The sequence below is a fragment of the Pinus tabuliformis genome, chromosome 9 (genome assembly GCF_031772625.1).
Source record: "Pinus tabuliformis cultivar Carrire ecotype Pingquan chromosome 9, CPIR1, whole genome shotgun sequence".
Classification (NCBI taxonomy): domain Eukaryota; kingdom Viridiplantae; phylum Streptophyta; class Pinopsida; order Pinales; family Pinaceae; genus Pinus; species Pinus tabuliformis.
Genome location: NC_142307.1, coordinates 1,057,036,305 through 1,057,045,518, shown reverse-complemented (window position 1 = coordinate 1,057,045,518; position 9,214 = coordinate 1,057,036,305). Strand labels below are relative to the sequence as shown.

At 44.8% G+C, this 9,214-nt stretch overlaps 1 pseudogene; it reads right to left on the bottom strand.

Moving 5' to 3' along the window:
• Nucleotides 1-1,217: 1,217 nt before the first annotated feature.
• On the bottom strand, nt 1,218-8,902 carry LOC149152344 (25S ribosomal RNA; annotated as a pseudogene).
• Between the last annotated feature and the right edge of the window lie 312 nt (nt 8,903-9,214).

The following is a 9,214-nucleotide window of genomic DNA, read 5'->3' as shown; positions in this document are numbered from 1 at the left end:
ACATGGGAACCCTGCGTTTCCTAGACTTAGGTAGCAATTTTTGTTGTGACACGAAATGGAAACCCCATGTGTCCACTGACTTTGGTAGTAGTTTCCATTGTGCCACGAAATGGACACCTTGAGTTCCCCAGACTTTGGCAGCTTTTCGTCGCCCCATGACATGGAAATTCGAAGTTCGATAGACTCTTAGGCAATTCAGGTGTGCTACGACATGAAAACCCCATGTTTCCTAGACTTGGGTCATTTTTGGCGGTGGTTCTGCCCACGCTGCGACATGGAAACTGTAAGTTCCCAAGAATTGGGCAGCAGTTTCAAAACACCCCAAGTTCCTAAGACTTGCGAGCTAGTTTGCATCGTCATGGAAACCCCAAGTTCCCCGCATTGGGGTATTGTTGAAAACCCTGCGTTTCCATCATGCTGTAAAATGTAGAAACCCGTGGTTCCATCAAGGGCGAGACATGGAAACCCCAAGTTTCCCCAGGCTTGGGCACCTGGGCACGACATGGAAATCCTGAGTTTCCCCAGACTTGGGCGCTGCTGGTTTCGGTCGTGGCGTGACATGGAAACCCCAAGTTTCCCAGGCTTGGGCGCCAGGGCACGACATGGAAACCCCAAGTTTCCCTAGGCTTGGGCACCGTCGGTTTCAGTCGTGGCACGACATGGAAACCCCAAGTTTTCCCAGGCTTGGGAGCCTAGGCACGACTTAGAAACCCCAAATTTTGGGCGTGGCATGGAAACCCCAATTTTTTTTTGTGCTGGGTAGAAGCCCCAAATTTTAGGTGCCAAGTGGAAACCCCAAATTTTGGGCGCAACATGGAAACCCCAATTTTTTCTGTGCCAGGTGGAACCCCAAAATTTTAGGCGTCGGGTGGAAACCGCAAATTTTTGGCGCAACATGGAAGCCCCGAGTTTTAGGTGTCGAGTGCAAACCCCAAATTTTGGGCACCGGGGCATGGCATGGAAACCCCAATTTTTCCCATGCTTGGGCGCCTTTTTCGTCGCAATGTGGAAACCCTAAATTTTGGGTGTCGGGGCATGACATGGAAACCCAAAAATTTTGTGTGCCGAGGCACGACATGGAAACCCAAAAATTATGGGTGCTAGAGTGTGACATGGAAACCCCAATTTTCCTGGGCTTCGACGCCTTTTCCGTCGCGGTGTGCAAAGGTGCGAGAGTGGGAGGGTTTTCTGGATTTCTTTGTGATAAAAGTGAAGCTCTGAATCGAGGTGACCAAGGGGCTGAATCTCAGTCGATCGTGGCAGCAAGGCCACTCTACCACTTACAATACCCCATCGCATATTTAAGTTGTCTGCAAAGGATTCTTCTCAACAACCATTTGGAATTGAACTTCAAAGCTGCCCCGATCGAGATGCTTCATGGTCATGGTTTGCTAATGGCACGGGCCCCTAGGGGTGACAAAGCAACGCCCCTACTGTGGGTCGAGATATAGTTGAAGAGTGACATGCACCGCTTCTAGTGTGGATTCTGACTTAAAGGCATTCAGTCATAATCTGACACATAGTAGCTTCATGCCACTGGCTTTTCAACCAAGCGTGATGACTAATTGTGTAAATCAACGGTTCCTCTCGTACTAAGTTGAGTTACTATTACGGTGTAGTTCATCAGTAGGGTAAAACTAACCTATCTCACAACAGTCTAAACCCAGTTCACATTCCCTATTGGTGGGTGAACAATCCAAAACTTGGTGAATTCTGCTTCACAATGATAGGAAGAGTCGACAGCAAAGGATAAAAAAGTAATGTCGCTATGAAAACTTGGCTGCCAAAATCTAGTTATCCCTGTGGTAACTTTTTTGACACCTCTAGCTTCAAATTCTGAAAATCTAAAGGATCATAGGCCATGCTTTCACGGTTTGTATTCGTACTGAAAATAAAAATCAAATGAGCTTTTACCTTTTTTTTCCAAATGAGATTTTTGTTCTCGTTGAGCTCATCTTAGGACACCTGCATTATATTTTAACAGATGTGCTGCCCTAGCCAAACTCCCCACCTAACAATGTCCTCTACCTGGATTGACCCACCGAAACGTGCCTTAAGGCCAAAAATAGGGGCAGTGCCCCGTCTTCACCACATGGTGTTAGAGTCGATCTGGTTAGTCCTCCGTCAGAGATCAAAACTCTTTATGCATTTCATTTCTAGGAGTCCTGCTCCATTCACTTAGCTACATTTCGCTAGGGGCATGCCATAATCTGACGGAAAAGGTCATGTAGTCATTTCCTCCCCATGTTTGGCTCTTGCTGGTTTAGGTCCTTTGTCAATGATTAGCAAAGTTCATGACAGTCAAGGTTTAGTCCTTTAAAGGACAAAGGTCATTTCTGATCATTAGGTCTAGGGATTTATCAATTTGGTCTTTAAATATGTCCAGTAAAGCCATGCAGGCCAGAGTGAGGCCCTTATAAAGTAATGATTCAAAGAGTTTCATCCTAATATTGATAAACTTTGACTGTTCTTCAAAACTCTGTTTTGAAGAAAAGTCAAACAGTGTCATTGGTGATAATTTTTTTTAAAAAGTCGTCAATTTATTTCTTCAGATGCAGGCATGGTTTCCGTGGCCAAATGTCCTGTCGTGAAATCCCTGCAAAGAGTGCCAAAAATTTCATCATTTGAGCTAAAATTTCAAAGGGAAAGTGAAAATTAGTGTTTCCTTAAGTCAGTGAAAAAGTGTCAAAACATAACATTAGAAAAATGGGTTTTTGAAGAGGCACAAATTTAAACCCTGTCTTCCAAGTCTTTATATACAAGTTTCCACCAAAATCAAAGTCATTGTGCAAATCAAGTGCATAGGGAAACATTGCAAAGTGTTTGAGTGTGCATCGTGCATGTTTGGAGCAAGGTTGGAGGCAGTTTTCAGGGCGTGGTGCATATACACAGGGGTGTGGCGCACACATAGCCACCCCTCAGTGTAATTTTTGAACGGGTGCGGCGCACACCCAGGGCGTGGCGCACACCCACAAAGGGCCAGAACCGTGCCAAATTTCCTCAAACTTCTTGTGAAGCCCCTCAAATCGACAGGTAGGCTCTAAATCTCGATGGCTCATGTATTTTTGTGAAGGTTATGGTGGTCCATGGCTAGTTATAGTGGCAACTAAAATTCATAAAACCAACCACTAGAAAACACCAAAGCCATTGTTGTTGGGGTTGTATATTTGTGGTATTGAGGCCAAGGTTCCATTTTCACCGACCATTTTTCCCTCACCTACCATTTTTCCCTATCCTCCCTATCTCATTTTTCCTATTATCCCTACCGTAAAACACTACCAAACCCTATTCTCTTTCCCCTCCTCTTATCTGTCAACATAACAACCCAAAAAAATACCCTATCAAATACCCAAACCCCCTACATATCCCTAAACAAACTTTTCCCCATAACCCCTATTCCCATCACATTACTCCCCTCCTAATACTCCCTTTTGTTTCATTGTTCCCCTTGGTGGTAGATATCACAAAAGCACCCAACTTCACACCATCATCAAAGGGAAACCTAAATATAGTACACACAACAGTCATGGCATCACAACATTCATCAGAGTATGAAATGGAGACACAAAGTGACTCATCCTCAGAAGAGAAGGCTCCCAGGAGACATCACAAGAGTGGCAAACATGTTAGGTATGAGCCCATCACCCTCATAGAATTGCAAGCATGCCCTCTTGCTATGTCATGTTTCCAGCACCTAGCATGTTTCGAATTTTGTCAAAGGGTGGCTAATGTTAGAGTTCATCATGAGTTGGCCCGTCTTTTTGTGCTTCACCTACATGGAGCTCACTCTATCTTGGTCGGGGTCACCTTCACATTAACACCCGAAACTATCTCAGTGGAAACAGGCATACCAAATGTTGGAGAACAATGGCATAAAAAGAAGAAGGTGGATAGGCAACACTATGAGCCTTACATTAAGGCCAGTTGTTTGAGGCACCTCACAAGAGTCTTTCCATTCAGATATTTGAAATATGAATATTCTCCACTCATGAAGTTGATCATGAAGTACTTCAGCTGTGAGGGGAGGTTCTCTCATCTATATGCTTATCACATCAGATTGCTCATGCACTTTACCAAGGTATGGATGATGAACATCCCATTTTTCATTCTCAAGAACATAGAGAGGATGAACACCTTCATGAATCACAAGACCCCTCAGCAGCAACTTAACAATGTTTATCACTTTGCTCTTATTAGGATTTTGGTGGATCATCAACTAGGATTGCAGGGCATTGCTTGGGATGATTTCATCTCCCGTGATTTCTTCAGCACTTCATAGGTAGAGTCAAAGGTTGAACATGAGATAGGTGGTCCTTCTCACCAGTATGAGCGCCATGAGACCACTACTATGCCAGTATTCATCACATATCAGAGTGGTGCTAGACATTTGTTTGCAGCAGCAAAGCGAGTGTTATCTCCACCCCGGGTGGAAGGGGCCTCGCTTCTAACATCAACACTATAGGTACAGGACAGAGGTAAGGAGACAATGCATGATGAGGGGCCTTTAGGTGAGCCATTAGGTGAACGAGAGACCGAATTCATTCTCCTTCATGATGATGACACAGATATAGAACCGACCAGTGCACAACTCAAAGAGATCATCCAGGAGCAGCAATTAGATATCGAAGAATTGTCCCTTGATTTGGAGAGGGCTAAGTGGAACATGAAATATCTAGATTAGAGGAACAAACAGCTTGAGGATCAGCAAGTTATCATGGAGCTACAAAACATTCATGAGCATCACCAAGCTGCACAAAGGAGAAGAGTTGAGCTCACGTCATTGGAGCAAGAGATTAATGAGGATCAGGATGCCAATCTCGAGAAAGTTAACATGCACTTGGAGAGGCTACTAGACAAGGCCGACAAGGACCATGCATTTCTGAGACACATGGCTTTCCAGTACATGGCACGAAACAAAGTATGTAAGGCCCGAATAAGGAATTTGAAGGCGAAATTGAGGAAGGCAATCAAGAAGCAAAAGAGGTAAAGGGAGCTCGATCGACTTTAGATAATGGCTAAAGCCTCTTTGGCCCAGCATAGAACCTCATAGAGGATCTCCATCCCAAATTTCAAGAAATTTGGGGCAATTTTGGTCACATGGCAAATTTTTGGTCGCAACATAGGTTTTTTCTCCCTGTGCACTGCGCCACTGGCGCGACACTTAGGATTGGGAGATCCAAATCATGAATGGTTTGCATTTTTGGGTTTTTCATGCAAAATAATGACTACTGGTTCTTGGACAAGAAATTTTGGCATGATTTGAGTCTCCAGGAGGTCAAAAACACTCAAAAAATGACCTCTCTGCCCCTATTTTGACACACAAGAAGCAGTCTTGGGAGAATGAAGATTTGAAGGGGAAAATGAGCACCAAATTTAGAAATTCTACTTGGGTTGGAAAGTAGACAGGCCGAGATTTCCAACACGCACACCTGGGCATAATTTGGACTCCTGCAGGTACCTCAAAACATCCTCCAAAGTGGCGCGGCGCATATAGAGAAAAAGGCCAAAATCGTGCCCGTTTCGCGAAATTTCGATTCGCGGATTTCTCCAAGTGGGCCCGCTCATCTACATTTCACTTTTTCAACCTAAGGCAAAATTTAAAGTATTTTTACTCCAGATTGGCTTCTATCCAAGTGGCAAAGTAAGGCAAACAATCACCCAAGCCATTTGTCATGTTTGTAACGCTGCACCTGTAGCTAATGGTTGGCTTTCCACCTCCATTTTGTAATGATTCGAGTAACTCCCTAGCCCTTGGGTGTTCTATCTCTTCATGGCACATTCTATATATTGTATGCAAACTATTTGCAAAGGTTTGGTTGGCTTGTAATTTCTGGGAGACTGTGGGAGAGAAACTCAGTTCTTCATTGTATATTTTGACAGAGGATTAATGAAAGGCAGCGGCTTTGTTTCATGACATTCATGTGGTTGTGAGTGTAGAAAATGTGTCTCTTATGTTTCATATGTATTTCATAATGTTTCACAGTTCATTTCATATTCATTTCCAGTGAAATTTTCTAATTTAGATAAGGTAGAATTCATTTTTATTGCTCTACCTGTGGGAAAATTTCATGTTCAGTGTTCTTCTTCTGTTGAAAAGGATTCATGTACTTGTGCCCTTTTCACCCTCCTAAGCAATTCCTCCATTCCATGATATTTCAAACTAAATTGCTAGACTTTCCACCTATCTTTTCTCACGAAATAATATGTGCCTTTGTATTAAATTATCTGCTCATTGTTGTCCATTGGTCCCATACCATCCCAGAAACTCAATCATTCATAAAAAATTGCTTCTTGTATCCATATTTCCTTACTAGCCTAAGATCAATATTTCACCGATTAGTCATCTCAGACCATTCTGTTTACTTATTCACTGAGTGTGACTCGGAGAGAGCCCTCTCCTATTTTGGTAGGGCTAGCTACCAGACTGAGTGTGGTTTGTGGTTACCCTAAATTTTTCCTTCCTTCAGCCTAAGGCAGATTTAGGTGCTAACACATGGAATACGTAAAATAACATTAAAAGTAGTGGTATTTCACTTCCGCTGAAAACGGCTCCCACTTATTCTACACCTCTCAAGTCATTTCACAAAGTCGGACTAGAGTCAAGCTCAACAGGGTCTTCTTTCCCCGCTAATTCTGCCAAGCCCATTCCCTTGGTTGTGGTTTCGCTAGATAGTAGATAGGGACAGTGGGAATTGCATTAATCCATTCATGCGCATCACTAATTAGATGACAAGGCATTTGGCTACCTTAAGAGAGTCATAGTTACTCCTGCTGTTTATCCGCGCTTGGTTGAATTTCTGCGCTTTCACATTTAGAGCACTGCGAAGAAATCACATTGTGTCAGAATCTGCAAGGACCATTGCAATGCTTTGTTTTAATTAGATAGTCGAATTCCCCTTGTCCACACTAGTTCTGAGTCGATTGTTCGATGCCTAGGGAAAAGCCACCGGTAGGGGGCATTCTATGCTCGTAGCCCAATCAGCACGCGACTGCCCACCCTCGCTGTGAGAGTAGCTCAGGTAGACTACCGAAAACCCACAAGTTGAGGGCGCAAACCCCTAGGCCCAGTCCTCAGAGCCAATCCTTTTCCCAAAGTTACGGATCCATTTTGTCGACTTCCCTTACCTACATTGTTTTATTGACCACAGGATGTTCACCTTGGAGACCTGATGCAGTTATGAGTACGACCAGGCATGAACAGTACTCAGTCCTTGAGATTTTCAAGGGCCACCGAGGGCACACTAGACTCTGCAAGGCATGCGGTGCTCTTCCAGCTAATGGACCCTATCTCCAGGTGAACCGATTCTAGGGTGGGCAAGATGTTAAAAAGAAAAGATAACTCTTCCTGGGGCCCCCGAAAATGTCTCTAGATTTCTTAACATTTCCGCCTGCCACCATGTCCTAGTTCAGGAATATTAACCTGATTCCCTTTCGATGCTCGTGCAGAGTGCACCCTTGATACCAGGCTTCCCCATCTCTTAGGATCGACTAACCCATGTCCATGTTATGTTCACACGGAACCTTTCCCCACTTCAATCTTCAAAGTTCTCATTTGAATATTTGCTACTACCACCAAGATCTACACTGGGAGATGATCCACCCAAGCTCACGCCCGAGGTTTCTCAACGACCCCCATGTCCTCCTACTCATTGAAGCCAGGAAATTTCTCTGACAATCGAGTATAGGTTGCACGCTTCAGCACCATCCATTTTTGGGGCTAGTTGATTCGGCAGGTGAGTTGTTACACACTCCTTAGCAGATTTCTACTTCCATGACCACTGTCCTGCTGTCTTAATAAACCAACACCCTTTGTGGGATCTAGGTTAGTGTGCAATTCAGCACCGTAACTCGACTTTCATTTCATCCCGCATCACCAGTTCTGCTTACCAAAAATGGCCCACTTGGAGCTCTCGATTCCATGGCACGGCACAATGGAGCAGTCGTACCCTCTTACCTATTTAAAGTTTGAGAATAGGTCAAGGGTGTTACGCCCCCAACTCCTCTAATCATTTGCTTTACCTGATGAAACTTGCACATGAGCTCCAGTTATCCTGAGGGAAACTCCAGAGGAAGCCAGCTACTAGATGGTTCGATTAGTCTTTCACTGCTATACCCAAGTCAGATGAATGATTTGCACGTCAGTATCACTATGAGCCTCCACCAGAGTTTCCTCTAGCTTCACCCTGCTTAGGCATAGTTCACCATATTTCCGGTCCCAACAGGTGTGCTTACACTCAAACCCTTCACATAAGCTCAAGGTCGGTCGATGATGCACCCCCCTAGAGAGGGGATCTTGCCCGTTAGCTTCCTTGTGCCTCGTAGGTTTTCAAACCCGCCAACTCACACACATGTTAGACTCCTTGGTCTATGTTTCAAGATGGGTCGAATGGAAAGCCCGCCAACCAACACCACGAGCGTGCCGGTGCACATGGGCCAGCACAAGGGTGCAAGCTTCCTTCCTCGACCACCACAATGGCAAACCAATAGGCAGTAATCCACCCGTGCTTGTGATGATGCAGTAGCCTGTGTTGGTTTGCACCTCAAATCGAGCGGCGGACCAGCCTGAGCCATTCCACATCTGGCCGAGACACATCGACAACCTCCATTCGCTTCCCTCTCAGAAATTTCAAGCACTCTTTAACTCTATTTTCAAAGTCCTTTTCATCTTTCCCTCGAGGTACTTGTTCGCTATCGTTCTCTCGCCCCCTTCCAAGGGACTCGTCCCAGGTCCACCACTGAGGACACTTCTACAGACTACAATTCAGGCAACGCTGCTGCCCGATTTTCACGCTAGGCTCTACTCGGTTCACTCGCCGCTACTAGGGAAATCCTTGTAAGTTTCTTTTCCTCTGCTTAATTATATGATTAAACTCAGCAGGTGTTCTCGCCTGAGTTGAGGTCACAAAGTTGGAGCTAAATCTGCCCTACCCGATGGGAGGACAAGAGAGAGCAAAGCAAGTTCGAGCAATGCCACACAAAGCCCACATCAGCTAATGCTGACTGCCCATCCAATGGGACAAGATCACCACTTGCCTACGCACGTCACGAAACAATGCTCGAGGTATTTCAGCCAACTGCACCGTGTTGGAGAGGCAAATCCCCTCTACGGATAGAGGCGATCCCTACTAGTCCAGAATGGGTCTAGCAACAATCAGTCAATGCTACTACACAAGTTCCTAGTTGCGATTAAAAGGTAGGAAAAGAACACCTACTT